The 24,186-nt window shown below is 33.9% G+C and overlaps 1 protein-coding gene across 7 annotated transcripts in view; it reads right to left on the bottom strand.

Moving 5' to 3' along the window:
- The window catches only part of LOC132362139 (serine/threonine-protein kinase MARK2-like), a 138,991-nt gene that overhangs the window by 88,646 nt on the left and 26,159 nt on the right, over positions 1-24,186 (bottom strand). For 3 of the 7 annotated variants that reach the window (XR_009502227.1, XR_009502229.1, XR_009502228.1), the window contains exons 2-3: positions 6,991-7,061; positions 1,016-1,074 (exon numbers count right to left, since the gene is read on the bottom strand). The exons of 2 other annotated variants lie outside the window; for them this stretch is intronic. The gene's annotated coding sequence lies outside the window, so the exon portion shown is untranslated. The remainder of the gene's footprint in view (positions 1-1,015; positions 1,075-6,990; positions 7,062-24,186) is intronic. 2 more of the 7 variants (XR_009502230.1, XR_009502231.1) reach the window with 1 other exon arrangement.

The raw sequence follows: 24,186 nt of genomic DNA, 5'->3' as shown, positions 1-24,186 counted from the left end.
TATTGTAAATAGAGCTGCAATGAACACTGTGGTGCATGACTCTTTTTGAATTATGGTTTTCTCAGGGTATATGTCCAGTAGTCCCGCTGGGTCGTATGGTAGTTCCACTTTTAGTTTTTAAAGGAACCTCCACACTGCTCTCCATAGTGGCTGTATCAATTTACATTCCTACCAACAGTGCAGGACGGTTCCCTTTTCTCCATACCCTCTCCAGCATTTATTGTTGGAGCAAACGTTTTGAGTTGATTTATTCATGCTATAAATACTTATGTGAAAGCATATCACATCAGCTTTCATCATGATTTTACATTCCAAAAATGATCAAACACCCTTCCACTTCTGAGAGATGTTAATGTTCTAGAAAGCCTGATTAATTTCACCCTGTATATGTAGCTACGACTTAAACATCTTGAACTTGCATAAAGAGTACTAATAGATAAAACCCACAAATGTAAGGCATCTTTAACTATTTCCCATACAGTTGAAATAATCTGCCATAAATTCATGATTTTAAAGAAATAATAAAATGAGTAAGTTGTGCTAGAAAGAATCCCAAGTTTAGTTTGCTGAGCAAACATGCAATGAATTAACTAAGACTCGGTTAATTCTTAAAAGCTAATCTTAAAAAATAAAGTCGGGGGCTTCCCTGGTGGTGCAGTGGTTGAGAGTCTGCCTGCCAATGCAGGGGACGCGGGTTTGAGCCCTGGTCCAGGAAGATCCCACATGCCCTGGAGCAGCTGTGCCAGTGAGCCACAGCTGCTGAGGCTGCACTCTGGAGCCCGCGAGCCACAACTACTGAGCCCACACGCTACAACTACTGAAGCCCAAGTGCCTAGAGCCCATGCTCTGCAACAAGAAGCCACCGCAATGAGAAGCCTGTGCACCGCAATGAGGAGTGGCCCCCACTCGCTGCAACTACAGAAAGCCCTCACACAGCAACGAAGACCCAACGCAGCCAAAAATAAGTAAATAAAATAAATAAATTTATTTTTTTAAAAAAACTTGGTTTGATTACCTCTCTGTGGCAATACTGGTCGTTTCACCTGTCTTCGCTACTTTGCAGCAGAATCCAAGCTAGAAAATTAAAAAGTACAGCACTGAAAATATCCAGATTCTCCCTCAAGTTCTGTGTGTATTTCACATAATTAATGCATTAAGAATATGTATATGCTAAGTGAATATCAATTGCTCAGTGGTAAAGGAGCTTATTTTGTGTCCTTGTATTTAATTCAGTTTAATGAAATTAAATATAACAAACTTTTTTTTTTGGTTAAATTCTCTACTAGGTGCCAGGCTATTAGGTGCAGAGAGAAGGAAAGGAAAATAACACATTACCTTGTCCTTGAGAACTCACTCTCCAGAGAGATTGTTAGACTACTCCTTCCCAAAAAAAAAGCCAATGTGTACTTTGCCATCTACATTTGATTTTATTTCTCAGATATTATGGACTGACTTGTGTCCATCTCCCAAATTCATAGGTTGAAGCTCTAATACCTAGTACATTGATAAGGTCTTTAAAGAAATGATTAAGTTAAAATAAAGCCGCTAGGGTGGACCCTAATCCATTATGACTGGTGTCTTTGTAAGAAGAGGAATTTTGGACACAAAAGAGATACCAGGGATATACACACACACACAGAGAAAGGCAGACATCTTCACGTCAAGGAGAATGGCCCTAGGAGAAACCAACACTGCCATTTCTTGAAATTCTAGCCCCCAGAACTGTGAGAAAATAAATTTCTGTTGTACATGGCACCCAGTCTGTGATATTTTGTTATGGTAGCCCTAGCAAACTAATTTACCAGATTACAACTGATATTTAAAAATGTATACATTTAATATATATTTCAGAATCTACTTTTCACTAGGTTCTCCACAATATAAAAGCAATAAACAAGAAAGTCACCATCTCTGACTTTAACATACACTCAGAGTGGGAATAACTAATACTGCATATGTAATGATAGGTTTGATGAGTGTGAAAAACTTTTGTACAGTTCATTATGAGAACAGACAACAGGGGACCTAAGTAAAGTTTATCATGAGAGTTTTTCCTTATGGAGTTATTTCAAATCTATTCAAAGTTGTGTTTGGGCTAGCTAAGGAAGATGGCAGAGAAGGAGGAACAGAGGAGAAACCACTGAGTCTTTATTAAACTGAAACCACTGAATCTTTATTAAACTGAAACCTTTATTAAAGTGAAACAGTTGATGCAGACAAACAGGAATCAACTGGTGGGAGACAAAACTGATAGAAAGGTAGGAGTCGAAATAAGAAGAGTTGTGTAGGTCATGTTACCTACATGATAGTCAAATGTCAGAAAAATGTTTTTCAATAGAGCAGAATCGATTGATTTTTTTCTATTTGGTTATATTTTGTTTGTTTTCACAGTTTTGTTGAGGTATGGTTTACATATCAAAAAAATCTCCCTGTAAGGTATTCAGTTTGATGAGTTTTGGCAATTTTATAGAGTCATAAAACCACCACCATAATTGAGATATTGAATGTACCAGATACTCCAAAGAATTCCATCCAGGCCCTTTGTGGTTAATTTTCTCTTCTATTCCTGCACAACCATCTATATCATTTGCTTTGTTTTATCACTATAGGGTTTTTTTTCCCCCTAGAATGTCATATAAATGGAATCATGTAATTTATACATAGTCTATTGTATTTAAATGTTTTCCACATAGTCTGTTTTAAGTATGGATCCAAATTTTGTTTGTTTTCTGATTAACCCACTATGGGATATGTATAGTATACATACAATTAGTATGTCAGTTTACCAAATGATGAGTAGTTGATTGTTTCCAAGTTTTGGCTACCATGAATAATGCTGCTATGAATATTAATGTGTAGTTCTTGATTTGGGCATATGTTTTAGTTTCTCTTGGATAGCTATGATTTCTTTTCCCTTGGATAACTATCTAGGTGCATATTTATATCATAATTAGGTAAAATAATTGACACAAGTTTAAAACTGATTTGATGTAAGAGATTATGACAAGGAAGAAGTCAAATGTAGCTCATAATTTTCTGTCTTGAAAGAATGATTTAACATAATATTGGCATTTTCTGAGATGAAAGAAATTTTTGAAATAGAAAATTATGACTATAGTTTGAAATCCTGAATTTGAGATTCTGTGATGCAGCCAAATGGGGATATCAAATAATGGGTTAAACAAAAACTCTACCGGTAACAAAAGTGTTCTTGGCTAGAAAGTACATATATTGTAATAGTACAGAGACAAATAAAATTCACAATACTGAACAAGATCAGTGGCCAGTCAAGTATGGTCCAAGGGCCAAACTACCTATTTTTGTAAATTAAATGCTGCTTTTTAATTGCTACACCATTGGTTTACACATTGTCTATGCTACTTTCACACTACAATACAGAACTAAGTAATTATGACAAAGACCAGATGATCCACAAAGCCATATTCACTCTCTGGTCATATTTACTCTCTGGTCCTTTACTGAGTAAAGTTTGCTGAGTCCCCGACATAATTATCAAGAGAATATAGAGTTATAAGAAAAGACTGTAAGACAGTGTAGACTAGAGGGATAAGAATATTCTGCATTTAAAAATAAGGCGGAGGGCACAGAAATCTAAACAGAAGATCCAGAAAGTATTCAGATTGTAAGGAAAAAAAAATAGGGAAGTGTTCTGCTGTAAAGTCCATGGACACAGAGTTTTCAAGAAGAATGAGAGATCGACTGAAATCAAGAAATATGAGGTGAATAGAGGGGTGGGATAGGGAGAGTGGGAGGGAGAGAGACGCAAGAGGGAAGAGATATGGGGATATATGTATATGTATAACTGATTCACTTTGTTATAAAGCAGAAACTAACACACCATTGTAAAGCAGTTATACTCCAATAAAGATGTTAAAAACAAAGAAATATGAGGATTGAAAAATAAGTATACGGAAGTCATTGATAAACTTACCAGGGCAATTGTGGTAAAACAATATAAGTCCAATGACGGTGGATAGAATTGGGAAATGGGTATTAGAGCAGGGTATTAAATGTATTCAATTCCTTATGGCAGTGGGAAGAAAGATGATTGAGTTGAGGTCTAGAAACTTTTTGCCTATTACCCAGCAGGAGATCAGGGACCATTTGCTGCATTTGCTGTTGTCTAAATGAACCCGAGGATACTGATAATTGCCAACCAGTGCACAATGTACTGCAATACCTGATGGAGAATGTGAGGGGGTTATCAGTAAGCCAAATGTAGATCTTGGTGGGTGAAGTGATGCTGTAGTGGAGGACACTGAGACTATAGTGAAATAACAAAGTGGAAAACAAGAAAGAAAAGTAGACCTTATAGTGTCATCACTCATTCATAAATGCATGATTGGGATAGGAGTGAGGTGCAGAGGGCTTTGACATTTATTACCTATGGTTGGATTTTGGGCAAGTGTCCCCTTTGCCCGGTTTTAATTGGTCATACTACATGAGAATACTTAAAACTTCCCCAAACCTTACTTTATAGTGAATATTAAGTAGTATCACATTTTACAAGGACAAGAAATATCAGCTTTAAATAAGAAATGTTGAAAGAAAGGGCACTAATCCCCACCAAGTTGCAATACATCTGTCTTGAGTGCCCTGTGAAAAATTAAATGGCTCAGAAGAGTAACTATTGATTATTGTGGTTAGAATAAATTCATGCATTTTACCCTACACAGTATCAGACATGATAAAAGTTAATCAGGAAGTCCCACAGTCTAAAGGAATTGATATTCTCACACAAACTTGGTGAATGCTTCCTATTTTATTCTAACTTTGAAAGGAAATGAAGTAAAATTCACTTTTTTATACTACTGTACATCACCGTCCTCCCATTCATGCAGGGTATCTGAATTTGCAAGCATATTGAATCCAGAAACCAAATTTCAATTTCATCCCTATTAAAATAAAATGGATTCATTATAGAAATAATAGGATGATGTATTTCTTTCTTTTTTTTTTATTACTGGAGTAAAATTGCTTTACAATGTTGTGTTAGTTTCTACTACACAATAAAGTGAATCGGCTATATGTATACCTATATCCCTTCCTTCTTGGACTTCCCTCCCCACCCCCCCACATCCAACCCATCTAGGTCATCACAGAGCACCGCGCTGAGTTCCCTGTGCTATACAGCAGGTTCCCACTAGCTATCTACTTTACACATGGTAGTGTATTTATGTCAAACCTAAACTCCCAATTCATCCCACACTCCCCTTCCCGCCCTGTGTCCACATGTCCGTTCTTCTCAGAGAAAAAAGTCAAAGAAGAATTTAAAACTGTGAAAGTATACACATATTACTAGCTGAGGATGGTTAATTAATATGGCGTAATAGAGGATCCAGTACGATGACTAAACTTAGGGAATAACTGGATCTGAGACTTTAGATACTTAATGGTAAGATACTTAATATTGAGAGATTTACCATCACTTAATGATGAGATACTTAATGGTGAGAAACTGGATGGTAATTCCCTAACGTTTTCAACAAATGGTTCTGGAACAATATGTTCCATTGCCAACTCATAGTGTTACATCTGGATCAATGAAACTGACAAAGTACGACAGTCCATAAGAGGCTTGAACACAAGACCTCCTGGGTCTTCTAGAAAAGAACTTATTGGCCTATGGGACATCTTTTCCTGGTTTGGTAACGACTGAGGCTCTTGGCTATGTTCACTTCTCTAGGCAGCCTGTCATCCTGTTTGGAATAATTTCTACTATAATCTTGGTTTGCTGTTGCCTCAGACAGATTAACCAGTTATTCTCACAGCCTCTTAATGTTGCAGTCATTTGAGTACATGATGGGTAGCCTACATTACTCACTCAGGTCCTAAAGGATCAAGAGTTAGAGTTCCTCAACTCTTCAATTCTGGTTCTAGCCCCAAATCCTAGCTCTTTCAGATGTGACCATAGGCAATTATAAGATTTTGCCTGATGGTCTTCACAAGGCCAAGGGAGGAAGATAATTTGCCCTTCCCACACCAGTACATTGCAGTTTCTAGGAGGAGTTGCAGTCAAGAACTCACATCCTTCAGGCCAGCCATGCTCATACACATATCAGCATTCCTAGAGTAAGAATCCCATTCAGAGAACACTTTATACAGTGTCTTGTCTAAGGCACTTTCTCCACTCTGACTCAGTAATTTGTCAATAATGACATTACAAGAAAAAAAAAAAAAAAACCCTCAGAACAATAGTAGTCAGGAACATAGACAAAAATTAAAAGAAAAAAAAATTCTAACAAGGTATTAAAAAATGGAATGCAACAATCCATATACATGTGTAGATAGATAGAGAGAGGGAGCGTATATGTATATAGGTTAGTACATATACATATATTCCTATGCCCTGTTGGCTGAGAAAACCTAGAAGCAGTGACACCCCAGGATCAATGAGCACACTTAGCAGAAGATACCAGTTTCTAGTACCATTCGCCAATAGAAGAAATCAGTCAGTGTCCTTGGAGAAATGGCTGACTCTAGGACTGGGGCAGAAAATAAATGAGTTTGGAGCATCTTTCATTGCCAAAGTAAGGAAGTACTTATAAGCGAAAAAGAAACAATGATGGCAGTATGTCAAAGGGACAGAGAAGCCAACCAAAAGAGTTCCAAATAATTAAAACCAGAAATTTTGAGCCACAAAATAAAATAGTATTGCATTATAAACTTTAATATAAAATATATATACCCAGGTGTCCTAAGTGTTATAAATAAATGATTCAATAAATAAATAAATGGGGTACAATAAAAAATTTTCCATATAGAAAATTGCCAAATAATTTGTGTAAATTCTTCACTCTCAAGGAGGTGAAGCATAACTCCTTAAGTGTAGACTGTGAAAATGACTTTATTCCAAAGAGTAGAGTATGAAAAGTATGGAGGGGGGCAAAAAGATTAATTTAACAGTGGAGAAACCTGACAAACTCCACGTTAACATCAGTGGTAATAAGCCATGTTTATGATACATACCTTTGATATAATGTGATAAACAATGATGATTTACTTCTGTGGTTTTCCTCTGTAAGACCCACAACTGCAGTCTATAATGAGAAAAACATCAACAAGTCCAAATTGAGGACCACTCCACAAAATACCTGACCAGCTTTCTTGAAAACTGTTAAGGTCAAGGAAAACAGTGAAAGTCTTTGTCACCATTATAACCGAGAGGATCCTAGGGAGACAGGACTACAAATTCAATATGGTATCTTGGATGGGCTCTTGGAATTGAAAAAGGTAATTAAGTAAAAACTAAGTCAATCTGAATAAATACTGAATTTTAGTTAATAATATATCAATATTAGTTAATTAATGGTAACACATGGACTATTCTAATGTAAGACATTAATAGGAGAATCTGGGTGTGGAGTATATGGAAACTCTTTGTACTATTCCACATTGCCTTTTTGTAATTCTAAATCTATTCTAAATCTATTCCTTCTTCCTGGAAATATGTACAATGCAAGCTATGCTAAGGCTATCCCTGTGGGTTTTCATTATCACTATCAGGGATACAAAATCTAGGTTAACAGATGGTACACCGGGGTGGAGGTAGGAAGAAACTGTGATTGATTGAAAGGAAGTTTACAGATGGATAAGGAAACCAGAAAAGGAAATTATCACTCCATATCTAACTTAGCTTCCCAAAGCAAGATAATGATTTTCTTGGCCATTTCTGTTTGATGTAGTGCTGACTTATGTTCAAAGTTGGAAGAAGCCCAAGATGTCTTTTCCACTGAAAAGGAGAATGTAACTGAAGCCAAATCCTAAGATTTACCCCAAAACAACTTGAATCGTTTGAAGGAAAGACATCAGCCAGTATTTCTTGTTGAATATCCTGATTAACAGCAGTTGAATTGATCACATCTGTAGCATTTCCTTGGTTGTGTTATCATATAGTTTCTTTTATAACCTTAAAAGAAATACTACCTTAGGACTAGACTGTATGCTTTATGCCTGGCAGAGAGCAGCTGGTGCACCATGTGGCCGTGAACCAGGATGACATTTTTTTTAGACAACTGCATGGGTACAAAGCAAAGGGATTTTTACTGCCTGCTCCTCTATCAGATTCTGCTTTGCTCTTAGACCACGTATGAGTATGGAGGGATCATTATAAAAGTGGCTATTGAAACAGCATTAACGTCCGAAATGATGAATGTTGGTGATGTAACAGTTAAAGATCAGTGATAATTTGTTTCTGAAACTTCAGAAAAGATATTTATGCAAAGTCATTTTTGCATATTGATTGAAATGCACCTTGAAACACATCTCTGAATATGATCAGCTAACAATTGCCCAGATGACATATTTGTTGAGGGTGCATATCATTTACTTGAATTTCACCATTACCACAAGTACTCAGCACTTTGATGACTCAGCTATCACTTGCCCCAATGTAGTAAGATGTTCTTAGGGCTTTGGAAACTGGATTTGGTATGGACTGGACATGGAAAGGATTTTTCTGGAGGCTCACCTTGGGTATGATAAGACTTGTTAACTTAGATAGGAACACAAGAGGGAGCTATTTTCAAGGAAACTGGCCATGTTCAAACAGTGCACCTTAAGAGGAAGAAAAAGTCTGATCAAATTAAAAGACAGTTACCAGGTGAACTGGTGTCTCAGGCTATATGACCAGCTTAAAATTGGCAAGTCATCACTGATAAATGTGGGTAAACATTCAACCATTATCATCATGACCACATGTTGAACTGCTAAATTAGGGCAATGGGAATTTGTGCCTCAGAGTCTCGAAAGTTAAGTTATGCTGTTGCTTTGCATGCTACACTGTTGCCTGTCATGAATTCTTTCTTAGTTCTTAAAACTAAGCCACCTTAAAACAGGGTGATGCCTGTTTTGTGCTGTGAGATGGACTGTAAATCTGAACCCAAACCACTGCAGCAGGTTGAACAGGGTGGAGACTATTGCTCCATTAATGGAAATATATCCATGGTCTGTGGATCCAGTAAGATCATCAAATATGATCACTTAGACCTTAATTCATATTGAAGTCTTCCTTTTTTATTTAAGCAAAACCTTTTGAGAACAGTAATATGTATGCTAAAATGTGTATAAATCATAAACGTATACATGAATTACATGAATGAATTTCATGAATTAAACTTTCTGTGCAACCAGCATCCAAATCAAGAAATGTCATCTTGGGCTTCCCTGGTGGAGCAGTGGTTGAGAGTCTGCCTGCCAATGCAGGGGACACGGGTTCAAGCCCTGGTCTGGAAGGATCCCACATGCCGCGGAGCAACTGGGCCCGTGAGCCACAACTACTGAGCCTGCGCGTCTGGAGCCTGTGCTCCGCAACAGGAGAGGCTGCGACAGTGAGAGGCCCGCGCACCGTGATGAAGAGTGGCCCCCGCTTGCCGCAACTAGAGAAAGCCCTCGCACAGAAACGAAGACCCAACACAGCCAAAAATAAATAAATAAATAAATAAATTTATTAAAAAAGAATCTAGAAAATTACTGACCATTGTGTGTGATTTTTGTAACTTGTAAAGACAAAATAGACAGTTTTAATGGACCCGTAAAACATTTAAAATGATTATATTGAAACACAATACTTATAAAATTCTATCCAACCAATGTGGAGGTTTTTTCATGCTGTATTTTCTGGCCAGTGTTTAATTAAATTCAAGTTCATTATACTTATATTTCTATCACAGGACTGTAAGTTCCCAGAGCCGATCTGTCTGTCATAAGCTTTTGGTCATTCCAAGATTAGTCTGAATTTATGATCCTAGTAATGATCATTTAATAGTAGGGACAAACAACTATAGGTAATTGTAGTGACACAAAGGAATAGATGTGTTTTAACACAGCTGCATAAATTGCAAACTATAGAAAATTCATAATTTTACAAAGTTTCAACTCAGAGTCATTTTTAAAAATGTTAAATATCTAATCTAGAAAATAATCGGGGAATAATGTTAATGACTGAAATGTTATGACCTTTATTTATGTCATATCCCTGAAATATTTTTAAACATGATTTTCTTCTGTAGATGGATGCACGAACACTGTCATTGAAAATATTGAATGAAACTGACAAGTATACAGGAGGGAGCATATTATAAAAATACAACAAAACTACTTTACTGAATAATACTGAGTTGAAACATTGAAACGATTATTGTCTCTGAGAGCTAAAATCCAGATGATTTGCAGTATCCTATAAATGTATGATGTTGTTGGTTCTATTTATATAATGTACCATTTGACTTACTCTCTTTATGATATTTATATCTCCTTATGGCCAGACTTTTATAAAGCAATTTTTATCAAAGCTGTGAAGAGGTCTTTAACTTTTTCTTTTCAATCATAAACTTTTAAAAGGTGGCAGCACATACAGCGTTGAGTTTTATAAAAGAATCCACAGAGAAAACTGTAATTTTCTCCTATTCGATATATTGTGATAAATTCCAAGGAAAGATATATTCATTCATATTTTTAAAAACTGGCTTATTTTCATTTTTAAGCATTTTTAATGTTACATATACACATTGATTTTAGAAATAAAACAATGACCAAAATGGTTTTCCATACTAAGTAGATGTTATTTTACATATAGCTTTCTGTTCTTACTGAGATCTCCTGAAATTCAACACTGATAAAGTAAATTACAATCAAAGAAAAAAATATGTAATTAGCACTGTGCAATTTTTCTAACCTCTCATTTGTTTATATACAGCATAACCCTTTTCTTTTTCTTTTGGACACAAAGGGAGAAAATTCTTCCTTCAACTCCTTTCACCAACATTTCAGGTATAGTCAAAACTTTCATAAAGAGAAGCGTTTTTTCTAACAACTCTTTTTATAAAAGAATAATAACAAGAGACAAGTTTGGCTAGGTACCTATGATAATTTAAATAACCCTTTCTCATCTTGGGTACTTTATTACAATGAATGCCTGCAACTGTGAATCAATTTCCCAATTGGAAGGAAAATTTTAAAAAAAAACCTAACTGAAAAGGACATTAACAACAAAACCAAACAAAACTAAAACAATCTGGGAAAACATGGTGAAGGCTTTCTTCTAATCCATGCTCAGTCAAGAGCATACATCACACTTCTTAGGGAAAAAGGAGGATCCAAGTTATACTATACAATTTTTCTGACTATTCCCACCCTAAAAGGAAAGACAATGGTTATTTCATCCTACAAACAAATTAGGGTTATATAAAGAAATTCAAAATACCAAAACTCTATGTTTGAATATCATCGTTTAAGAGAAGATATGCTGTCGGTTTCAAAATGACAGCTTCATTTTCTTTCACTCAAATAAATGTGAGTCCATATATAGCTCTGTCTTCAGGCATCTTGAAGCTAAACATTTACGCAGTTTTTCTTAAGTTATGGAGAGAGATAATTAAAACCTTTGGAGAATTTAATAAAATATTTTGGAAGGATACAGCTACCAAGATGTTTTTCTAAGCTATAATTTCTGATGCAGCAGTTATGAAGGTCTCTTTTTATAAATCTGAGAGGGTGTTTGTTTTCTTGCTTTTATTTTTTTAAAATAATAAGTGATTAATTATTTAACGTCATTTGGTATTTAAGAAAAATGCTACCCTGTAGGCAAAAATAACAACAGGACTTATATCTAAAAGACCAAGAAAACATAGCCAAATTCTTCCTTCCCAAACAATAACAACAGCAAAATCCCAAGGTTCACCCTAATGGTCCAGCTTTACCATAACTATTCGTGATGCATTTCCTCTACTGAAATGAATATTTCCATCTATTTATTACAGATACTAAATGTTTAAGAAGCTGGGGTCTTTATTCTAGGATTAAGCTATATGATCATAATTTTTTAAAATATATATTTAAAAAGAAATTGACATGCAGTTATTTAAAATTTAAAAACAATAAAACTACAGTATCAGATAGAACATAGCGCCACATCCCCCAAAATATTTTAAATATTCTCATTTTAACATAAGTTCAGTTTATATTATTTTATATAATGCTTTTAAAATATTTTTAGGAAGTAGCACAATTCACTAGAGAAATCAGGTAATGCAACATAATCATCTCAGTGGAAAGTGTAGTTATTTGTATATAAGTTTCCAAATATTTCTTTCCTGGTTGCACCATGTTCCAGTTTTAGTCACAGTTCATTGAAACTGTAGTGAATGCTGCATTTGTTACAAATGAAACAAAACCAACAAATTTTGGATAATTAAAAACAGTGTCAAAGTTTTATTACAAACATGTTGCCGAAAAGATAACTCTAGAAGTCAATTACAAGATTCTTTTTTCATAAGGATGTTTACAAAAGAGAAACTTTAGATAATGACTGTTAGATTAAAAACAAGGGGCAAATATGTTTGAATAAAATAATAATACATATGGTTGACAGTTACTTGGGTTTGTTGGGTACTAGATTCCCAGAAGTCTTCTTCATACCATTAAATTTATCACAAAATTGCTTAGACATTTTATCAGGAATGCAAAATTCTCCCCCAAAGGAAGTTGTGAATACTGTGAAACATACTATTTCTCTGATCTGATTTGGAAAAAATTTTGTTTGTTTCCAACCTGTAAAGAGAGATTTATAAAATGGCAGGAATCATTAAAGAACTATAGACGTCTAAAAGATACATGCAACCCTATGTTCATAGCAGCCCTATTCACAATAGCCAAGACGTGGAAACAATCTAAATGTCCATAGGCAGATGAATGGATAAAGAAGATATGGTACATATATACAATGGAATACTACTCAGCCATAAAAAAGAATGAAATAATGCCATTTGCAGCAACATAGATGCAACTGGAGATTATCATACTAAGTGAAGTAAGTCAGAAAGAGGAAAACAAATACCATATGATTTCACTTATATGTGGAATCTAAAATATGACACAAACGAACCTATCTGTGAAACAGAAACAGAATCACAGACATAGACAATAGACTGGTGGTTGCCAAGGGAGAGGAGAGTGGGGGAGGGATAGAGTGGGAGGTTGGGGTTAGCATATGTAAGCTTTTATATATAGAATGCATAAACAACAAGGTGCTACTGTATAGCACAGAGAACTATATTCAATATCCTGTGATAAGCCATAATGGAAAAGAACATTAAAAAAAAAGAATATATATATATATATATATATATGTATAACTGAATCACTTAGCAGGACAGCAGTAATTAACACAACATTGTAAATCAAGTATCCTTCAAAAAATCAAAAAAAAAAAAGAACTATAGACATCTAAACTCAGATTAAAATTCCTTCTATGTGAACACAGCCCTACTGCTGCATGAGGGACCCTGGAATAGAATGAATTCTGGTACTTACTCCAGTTGCTGCAAATACAAAATCTTCTACAGTAGGAAAAGTGTATTTCAGTGTTACAACTCTGTTCAAATGTCTCTGATAAACCATGAATAAGAAATTATCTTCGCATTTTTAATAATTATACCTCTAGGTATACTGTAATCAAATTGTACAAGCAGCTTTTGATGATTTGGGAATATGATATATACGCCCATCTTTAAAAATTCCAATTTCAAGTTTAAAAGAATAAGGCTCACACTTGAAAGGGCTACAATAAATGTTTCTATTTATGTATTTTTTGTGTGCCAAAATATTAATATTTTGATTTAGATATATTTTGTTGGCCTTCCAATCCAGAGTTATAGTATCCCACTTATTACATTTTGAGGTCAGTTTCCTTTTCTAACGTGGCACAAGAAAATTGGGAAAGGGGAACAATATTTTCCATTCCATTATGATGATTACTGAGATTTCATCGTTGACATGTGAGTGATATGTTGAAAGACAAGTGGGTTCAACCTCGTCAATGCTGGATTTTTTTTTTCCCTTGGCCATGACAGATAGTTCAGCCTATCAAGACATTCAAACTCTCAAACTGGTTGCAAACTTCTACCCTTGATTTTCCATCAAACCCTCCCTATCTTCAACTAACTTCAATATTTCTCTCTTGAATTATTCCAGCTCTATCTCCTTCAAACCCTTGAACCTCTTTCCCTTGATTAGCCTAAACACGCATGGTTCCTCTTCAGGATATCACTGAAATACAAACACCTCATATTCCCCATTCCAACTCTGCCCTGGGCGATGGTCCATATCTCACAACTCAGAGGCTCCACTAGAATTTTGAGATGGGAAATGAATAATGCATCTCTCACTCTTCAACATTTACCAGAGCAAGAACAAAACATATTAATATTTTAAAGATTCACCTAAACAAAAATTTTGTTTAGCACATATATGCTTTCACTCTATTTTTGAAACACTGGTGACAATCCTAGTTTCTAGTAAATCACAGATTAGAATATGGATTTCTGTACATATGCAAATAGAAGCTTGTCATACTAACATAAAAGAGCAATCACATTCCTTTGAAATTTCTCTATCTATACACATTGTACACATGTACTTGTAAGCTGGGCACAAAAAGAATAGGAGTAGCTGCAATCATATATTTGTTTTATTATTTTCACCCTCAACACTGACCTAATGTATTTTTAATTTTTTTCCTTATGTACACAGAATTCTAATCTGAAGATGATCTTTTGAATGATAGAATTTGGATTATGGTATAAAATAATAGTGTTATTAAAGTTGACAGTGTTTTATGACTTCCCTTAACTCATCATTTTCTGAGCATCCTTAATAAAACAAAAACAAAAACTGGTATATTTATGCCACTGAATTACATAATGCAGGTCATTTCTAATGTTATTTAATAGTGACATTTCTAAAACAAAACAAAGCAAAACCACTTAATTTTATTTTCCAATTTGTACCATTTGAAGTTCTATTTTAAGCTATTAGAATAAATCATAGCTAGAATACACACAACTCTATTTTTATTAGTTCAACCATCTTTCTAACAATCTTTCCAACATTGTAGACTCCACACCTGTATTTCCATGATGATACTGGAAAATACAGATTTCCCACAGACCTCAAAACCTTAATGTTTTTCCCTCCCAAACCTTTTCCTCTTCCACTGTTTCTTTTCTATGTAAATCATATCCACCCTACTCAGTAGAGTTATAAACCTACCTTGCCTGTATTAGCAAACCAATTTCCTTTGTAAACCATTCAATTTAATTGGATCCCCACTCTGTAGCCAGAGAGATCTTTCTAAAATAAAAACCTGATATTATTACTTCTCTGGTTATCTCTTTATACTTTGCAAAGTCTAGCCCAAGGCTTGTAAGAATTGCTTGTAATAATTATGGTAGAGTCTATGATACTGTATTAAATAGACCCCCAAAACAAAAAAACAAACAGTAGTTGAAAAGATAGAAGTATATATCACTAGGTTCTGGTCTAGTCCTTTTTAAGGGAACTTGGTCCCTTTCATTATTCTGTCCAAATATTTCTCAAAGTTTTCCGTTATCTGTATGATTCAAGCAAGTTTCAGAGAGATGTTCCTATTCCAGACTGTGAAAAGTGAAGAAAAGGAATTCTAGGGCCAGCAAGTTTCGGTTTAAGGACAATCTGAAATTGTCCATCTCTCCTTTCACATTCCATTGACCCAAACTTAGTCTGCAACTGATAGTAAATGAAATGAAAACAATGAAATAGAGTGTGTAAATGGAAAGTCTAGCTAACAGCTGGGAAATTCTCTATAAGGAAGAAGCAGAAAATGGATATTCGAGGATTGTTAGCAGTCTTTACCACACCATCAAATTCAGCTCATCCCTGTTTCTCTCATATTCTGTGTTTCAGCCATTGTGATTCATATGAATTTGCCCTAATTATCTTCACCTTTTTCATTCCTCATGTTGGTCCTCAGAACAATCCTGTTTCCAACTATCAGTTTCTGTTACTTGTAACCAGGGAACACTTTCTAAACCATAGTGTCTCAGAAGGAAAAGCTATGGTCTTTTTTGATTTATGATTTGCTTATATTTGTTTATTTCTTTATTCAAAAGCCCTTTCTTTTTAAATATTTTCCCTTTCAATAATTGAAGTATTTTTAGTTATTGATAATTTTACAAATTATTATCAGAATTAATACATGTGAATGACTTTTATTTTTTCTCAAAGCTAATGAGAATTTTGGTCTATGTTATTCAGTCTCCTATAAGGGCTGGAACATTTTACTTATATCCCTAGATAACCTCTGTTCCAGTTATTCTGGTATTTTTTTCTGGAATGAGCAATTCTAAGATTGGATCTCCATTTTCTGTCTTTCGTAAGTATGTCAGCACTTATCCTATTATCTCTATCCTTTCCATTTGATATTGTCAGAATTTTCCTTTCAATTTTATCTTTCATTATCCAGTTTATGAAGTTTCTAGTAAGATTTAAAGAATTTTTCTCAAAAATATGCCTTCTTATTTCTCTAATAAAATATTTCCAAAGTTCTGCTCTTATTTTGATAATTCAAAGTCACATTCTTCTCTTTTGTTCAGCAGGATTTTCTCCTATAGGCCTCAAACCACAATTTCCTCCTCTTTACTTGTATTCAATTGAGGTTTTTTTTCTGTGCCATCCCAGTCTTTGCCAATAGATAGGAATCTCTTTCTATTAAACTGCTGCTCAACTTACCTTCTTAAATATACAGGGGGATTAGCAGAATGAAGTCCATAAATTATAGCTCAATACTCAGTGTCCAGCAAACATGGACAATTATAGCTTTCCTTTGCATCTATCTCATCCCTTACAATCCAGTTGCTGGCAACAAAAAGTGGATTATCTAAAACATTAAAATCCTTAATCTTTACTTCTACACAATTCCTTTTTGCTCTCTAGACTTTAACACAATCATTTTTGAGAGGAATATTCTTTCCTGTGTTCAGCATGCCAAGGCTGGTATCTGCTCTCCACTATCTTCCAAGCTACTCCTCCAGACACAGGTATGCGCATACATTCATACACATACACACACACATGAGTACACACAGACACTCTCTCTCATACACAAACACATGCACTTACACATGAACTTTCCCTGAGTGTCACAATTTCTCCTAGGACATTTGAGAAAACATTCACAAATGACAACAAGTATTATTGAGTGCAAAACATGTGCTAGGTACCGTTCAAGGTGATTTGAGTAGAGCAAAGAAGATAATAGTCAAAGATCTTTTATCTAATGAATCTCACATTCTAGAGGTCAGATATAAACAATAAACAGCAAAGAAAAGTATAAAGTATGTGAGAAGATAATACACTTTACAGAAACTATAGACTAAGGCATAAGAATTCTGAGGCTTTGTAAATTTGAAGAGGCTGGTCTGTATATCTTGAGAAAGATGGAGCACAAACTGGAAGGATTAGAGAGGTGTACACGCAGATATGGGGTAGGGAACTCTCCAGATGGAGGGGAAGACCAGTGCAAAGATACTCTGTACATGAGAAATAGCAAGTAGGTCAGTAAGGCTGAAGTGAACAGAGGCAGAGAATAGAAGAGAATAGAAGAGATGATGTCAGAAAGAGAATAGGAGGTTATATTTACTAGAGCCTTCTAGGTACCATAAAGACATTGACTTGATTTTGGGTTCAGCTCTTTGTGCACTGGAGACACATGATCTGACTTATGAATTGGAGTTAACAGTTAGGTGACCTCAGAATGAAGAGAAGTATTTACTTTACTTTTATAAAGAAAAAGGAAATTTGATATGTGTATACGTTTAAGGAATTTTAAGGAAATAGTAAAGATGAGACTAATAAGAAAACTATTTCTTGCACCATATATTTTGTAGCCTATTTCAAATTCTGAATTGATTGTACTTTTTCATAGTTCACATAAGCCAAAAAGTTTTTTAAAAATTAGGCTTGTTTTAAAATGACTACTATTATAGGAAATTTTTCTTAGATTTATGAATTCTAAAATACAAAATATGACAGTATATAGCTTCCTTACTTTCAGGCTTGTACTAGTATAGTATTTAAATATATTGCTATTAAGTATGACAGTAACTACTTTTACTTATACTTAAGAGTAGATATCTTGTGTTCTGTGAAATAAAAATGTTTCAAATTAAAAAAAAAATACAAGGTACTGTCAAGGATTGATTTCGTTAGTAGAGAAACAACATGCAGCTCCTCCAATGTTGCATTTTCTAAAACAAAACACAGTGATGTCATTTCTATTATATTAAAATTCCGAGAAAAAAGGTTTTTATTGATAATCTATTTCATGCAAACTTTATTCAAGTTGCAAAATTATCAGATACAATAATAGATATATTATATGTAATGACTTTTAATATAATTGTCAGAAACCTCAGTATGGAAACCTAATACTATATCTAATCCCCTGTTATCCATAGCAGTGAAAAAATTACTAACCAACTAAAAATATCTTGATTTCTCTTATCTCAGAATAATCTTTTTATTCATAAACAGCATGTTATATTAAAAAAAAAAAAAGCAAGCAGCTTTTTAAAATAAAATCCCTGTAAAGGTGATGGAGACATTGAAATTACAATTTTTCGGAAAAGGAAAATACTAGGAAATCAAGAAACATTATTATGCCAAATAGAATGAGAAAGCTCAAGTTCACGCCCACGGATTTTAGTGCACCTATAATGACATGACAATGAATTAAGAGAGTTGAAAAAAATACTTCAGTCAAATTTGAATGTTATTTACAGAGGTAAATTGTTTAGTTATGCATTTTTAGCTAAAAATAGATTCTATCCCTGAACTAGAGCTGGCAATACTTGAAAAATAGAGTAGAAGAGAGAAAAAAATTGTAAAGCATATAAAAATATTACAGGTAATCACTACTTTCAAAGAAGGAATGTTTCATTAATATCAGACATCATTCTTTTTCCTTTTTCTAAAACTAGTATTTCAAGACTGTCAGTAATCTTTCAAAAGCCACTTAACAATCTGTCAAATAACAATGATAGTATACATTTTATTTGACAGACCAAAATTTATTTGTAGGTTTTTAAAAAATCCCAACTATTTACCTTTATATTCTACACACAAGTGTATTTGGATAAATATGATCTAGAAATACAGTTATTCAAAAAGTTTAAATAATTATACTGTTTATGTGTGTAGAGTTTTGGCATAAACTATGATTCAAAATATGTAAATATCTTAACAATGAAAATTTCATAAGGGATCTACCTCACTTATGCATTTTTCCTTATTACATTCTTTGAGGAAGTATTAGCTCTCTTTTTTATATTTCATCTACTTTGATTCTCCACACATTGTAGTTCTTTAACATAAATGCATACATTACAGTTGGTAAACTGTTTAAATTATTGCTTTCCCTATCATAAGGTTAATTGGTTTTTGCAAAAACTTAATTGTTTAATCAATGACATATTATTTTAAGTGTTCTCAGTGATATTAGTTGATGGTTTTAAAATTTCCAGTTTCCTCATTTACTTAATAATTTCCTGAACATAAATACTTACACAATAATTCTTAGTTAAAAATATAATTAGAAAAAGATTATTTCAAAGTACATGAGCCAAAAGCATATAGTCATCATCTGAATCATTAATCTGTGGAAAGTGGGCTGGGGTAGGAAATAGGTGAGGGAGATTGAGGTACAAACTTTCAGTTACCCAATAAATGAGTCATAGTTATGAAATGTACAGTGTGGGAAATACAGTCAAGAATAATGTAATAGCTTTGTATGGTGACAGACGACAACTAGACTTATTGTGGGAATCAGAGTTTAATCAAGGTAATTCCTTTCCCCCTCAGCGTGTGTGCCTGGGAGCTTCATTAAAAGCTCTTCCCCGCTTACATTGTTGTTTTCCAGTTGGTACTGTCTGCCTCCCATTCTTTGCCTTTCCAGATGGGAGCCATAATTGTGTGTACCCAGTGCCTGCTCCATCACTACATTCTAGGTGTTTGTCCTGGAAAGGGAAGATAATTTGCGGTTTACATTTGTAGTTCTGCAGACTAAAGGAAGCCACATCTGGATCTGATGGCACGCAGAGACAGGGACTCTGAACAATAATCACTGACCAGATGGGACTTTATGTTGTCTTTCTCAGGAAGGAGTGAGAGTGTTCCATGTGCGAAAGCAGAATAAAATAATCTGGTAACTAAAATGTTCTGTCAAAGATGATAAGATGTATTCAAATTACTATCTTCTTGGACACACAACAATCTGACCTTCCAAATCTTTCTTGCAGTTAGGTCAGAGACCATATGATTAAATTCTGACTAGTGGAATATAGGCATATGTAATATAAAACACTTCTAGATTTGGCCCATTGTACAACATTACCCTTCCTTTTTGCCCTTAAGCAGGGACTTTGGATTCTGTGTGTTCCAGATCTGTATCTGCACGATGGAATGGCCTGATTCCCAAGTCACCAATGAGGAAGGGCCAGCCTGCACCAGACTGTGATATGAGTAGGAAATAAAACTTTGCTGGGCTAATCCACCGATATTTTGAAGCTTATTTGTTATAATAATACAGCCTACTCTATCCTCTCTAATAAAATTATATAAAATATTGATAAAAATACTAAACAAACAAAAGGACAGCAAATCCTCATGAGAAGATGGTAATAAAAGAAAACTGCTCAAAAAGCTCCATGTAATTGTCTTCTGCTGTCATTAGAACCAAAACCAGGTTTTTTTGGGGTTTTTTTTCTATCTGTGTTTGTTTTGATGAGTGAGAAGAGAAGAGCAGTTTCTGGTTACATGTTAGCAATGGGAGGATATAAATATCAAATAGCCTCTAGCATTGGCAGAGGCTCAGGAGTGCATCCTGAATTGAAGGATTATTCAGTGCCCTTTTATACAAAAGAATAAATCCTTGCAAAGTACTTTCAATTCAATAACTGAAAAAATGTAGAGAGCAAATCCAACAATTGCTATTACCAACAGCCCAGCTGAGCCCTACTTTCTAATGCCACCAGAAAACAGAAAAAGAGATACCAGTAATTCTCCTGCAAAATGAAGGATGAATGGGAAGAGACACAGTGAACCACCATGAGTGGGATGTGAGATGAGAAAGACACGAAGGAAATGCAGAACACATGGCCAAAGATGATACAATAGGAAGGATATATCAAAGTAGCAATCCAAGAAAAAAAAAAAAGGAAAAAAAAAGAAAAACAGAGTAAAATAAGACAATAGCAATAATACTGAATATACATCTTAAAGAAATAATTTTAATGAGATACACTCATTTAGATAGAAAAATTCTTATATTTAGATATCCCATATGTACATGCAGAAGAAAGTAAATGAATGGGAAAAAAAGGCCAGAAAAATGTGCGTATAAGAAAGGAGATTATTAATTTTATATCACATTAATTTAAGGAGGAAACATTTGCCCATAAAAACTTAAACTTTCAAATGTTATATAATAGAGTCTATAATGCAGATATAACTGACAAGAAATGTTACATACTAAATAACTTTAATAACAGCAAAACACATAAAGCAAATTAAAATGTGTAAGTAAAAGGCAAAAGACACACAAAAAAAGACTCAATAAATTATCTGTATCTATATCAGAACACTAAAATAAAATAATAGAAGGAGAAAAAAATGAACTAAATAATAAATGTAATGTCTCTAAGCAAATATAAACATTTTAAATTGTGCCATAATTGATATATATATTTTTTCACTGGTATATAGAATTTTAAAAATTGTGGAATGAAGCTAAAAGAGTAATTAAAAAAAAAGACTTACAACCCTAAAAGCATATATATAAATATAAAATAATATAGGTATATAATATATGTTACATATTCACATATATAATATATATTACACACACACACATATACAGGTATGTGTGTGTGTATACTCCATAAGACGTGATTAGGGGAAATTTTACCAATATTCTGCTGTCATGTCACATATATTTCATGCATCTGATGGAGTCACATGACACTCTAACAATAATTTTTAGCATTTTATTTGTTCACACATAATTTTGCCTCTGAAATTCTTTCAGTGACTAATTTCCTCGTGAAATACATCCTTTATACTTTCCTTTAATGAACTACTGTTAATACTAAATTCTCTGCTTTATTTTACTTGGAAATATTTTATAATATTTTATGATATTAAATATTAAATCATAAATTTTTTTCCTAGGTATGCATTTTCTCACAATTATTTTAAAATATTTTACTAGTTTCTGGTTTCCATTTTTTTCTTTTAAAACATAATCGGTTAGTCTCATGATTCCTCCTTTTTAGATGCTCATTCTCTTCTTTGTGGCTGATGTTAAAAGATATTAATTTAATGATATTAAATTTCTAGTGTTTTTCATTTACTTTATGAGTTATAGCTTTGTTTTCCACTTGGAATACATCATGAGTCCTTAACGTATGGATTCATGTCTTTGTTCAACTTTGGAAATTTATCACAATTTTTCAAATTTTGCTTCTCCTCCATTATTTCTGCAGTCTCCATCTAGTTAGGCAGATTAGGTCTTTCTATCATTTATAGCTCTTAAATCTCTTACATATTTTCTGTGTCTCTCTGCTGATCTTTAGCTAAATCAAGAGCTTGAGTTTTAGATTTCCTACTCAATGCTGATGGAAATGTTTACATAGGCTTTTGAAACAATGTCTAAGAGCTGTCCCATGCAAAAGAAAAGAAATCTCTCTTCTGCTCATGGCTGAACGCTGCTGTAGGGTCTTTATATCTCTGGCAATTTTGGTTTTACCCATGTTGAACCTCAAAGAGATCGTTCAATCAGGAGTTTCAGAGGTTTACAGTAGGACACAGTGAGCACATACAGAAAAAGCCAGTGCAAAGAAAAAATGCAGAGACAGTTCTGTATACATAATTGAAAATATAGTTACTCTAAATAAATGAAGTTTCAGAATTAGTAAGAATAAAATTGTACCATAGAGTTTCTACAGGGAACAATTCAAAAATGAAATCATTCTGGGTTGTAGAAGGTAAAAGGGTAAAGTAAAATTAGAACAGGCAATTTCAATCCAAGTGAAATCATGTCATAAATTACTAAGAACACAATAAGTAATTTGACAATTCCAGAGTTACTTTAATAATAATTTCAAATAATGATATAATTGTCTTGAATCTTATGTGCCAAATAAAAAAGCATCTGATTTTATAGAGAAGAATTGTTGACAATTGTGAAAACAAATTTTTATATACGAAATAAATATTGACTCATTTGCCTTGATAAATTAAGCAGACAAAAGTAAGTATGGATATAAAATAGGAGTGCCATACTGTCAGTACACATTATACTTGAGATCAATCCATGAAGACAAACATATACATTTGGTGCATTTATTTCATTATTTTATATTATTTTTTTAATCACCACATTTTACATATTATATTTTCATTGATGAATACATAGGCTAATTTATAAAATAACTAATATGCTTTTCATTTTTCCAAAACAATTTTTTTGCATAATTCATGATTCCCTCATATTTATAACGTGACCACTATTATATGAAAAATTCATGCATATGATTATTTTATCCTCTGATTATAATACTACTGCACAGATTGGTTTTCTGCTCTTTAATTATTCTTGAATTCTTGCAACAAACCTCATTTAGTAATGATGCATTATTCTTTTTTTTTTTTTTTTTAAACTTGAAAGAAGGCAGCACTTCATTTTTTTTTTTTTTTAAAGATTGATTGATTGACTGATTGATTGCTATGTTGGGTCTTCGTTTCTGTGCTACGGCTTTCTCTAGTTGCGGCAAGCGGGGGCCACTCTTTATCACGGTGCGTGGGCCTCTCACTATCGCGGCCTCTCTTGTTGCGGAGCACAGGCTCCAGACGCGCAGGCTCAGTAGTTGTGGCTCACGGGCCTAGTTGCTCCAGGGCATGTGGGATCCTCCCAGACCAGGGCGCGAACCCGTGTTCCCTGCATTAGCAGGCAGATTCCCAGCCACTGCGCCACCAGGGAAGCCCTGCATTATTCTTTTAATGCACAGTTTAATTATTTTTACACTTCTTAAAAAAGGATTTTGAAACTATTTACGTTCAAAAGAAAAATTAAAGACCCTAAGTTTGTCTTCTGATTTCTCTCTCTCCCTGTCATTTAAATTTTCCTCCATGGATATATAGTGTTTTTCAATAGGCTTTGTTGCTTTTCTTTTTTCCTTTTTGTCTTATACTCTCCAACACCATCCAAGTGTGAGGGTTCTTTAACCCCTAAATTCTTTATTTCATCCTCCTGTGGTGCTAAACTTTTTGTCTAATATAATGCTCACATTATGT

The sequence above is a fragment of the Balaenoptera ricei genome, chromosome 3 (assembly GCF_028023285.1).
Source record: "Balaenoptera ricei isolate mBalRic1 chromosome 3, mBalRic1.hap2, whole genome shotgun sequence".
Classification (NCBI taxonomy): domain Eukaryota; kingdom Metazoa; phylum Chordata; class Mammalia; order Artiodactyla; family Balaenopteridae; genus Balaenoptera; species Balaenoptera ricei.
Note: the sequence above shows the minus strand (reverse complement) of the source record. Positions and strands in the feature narration are given on the sequence as shown.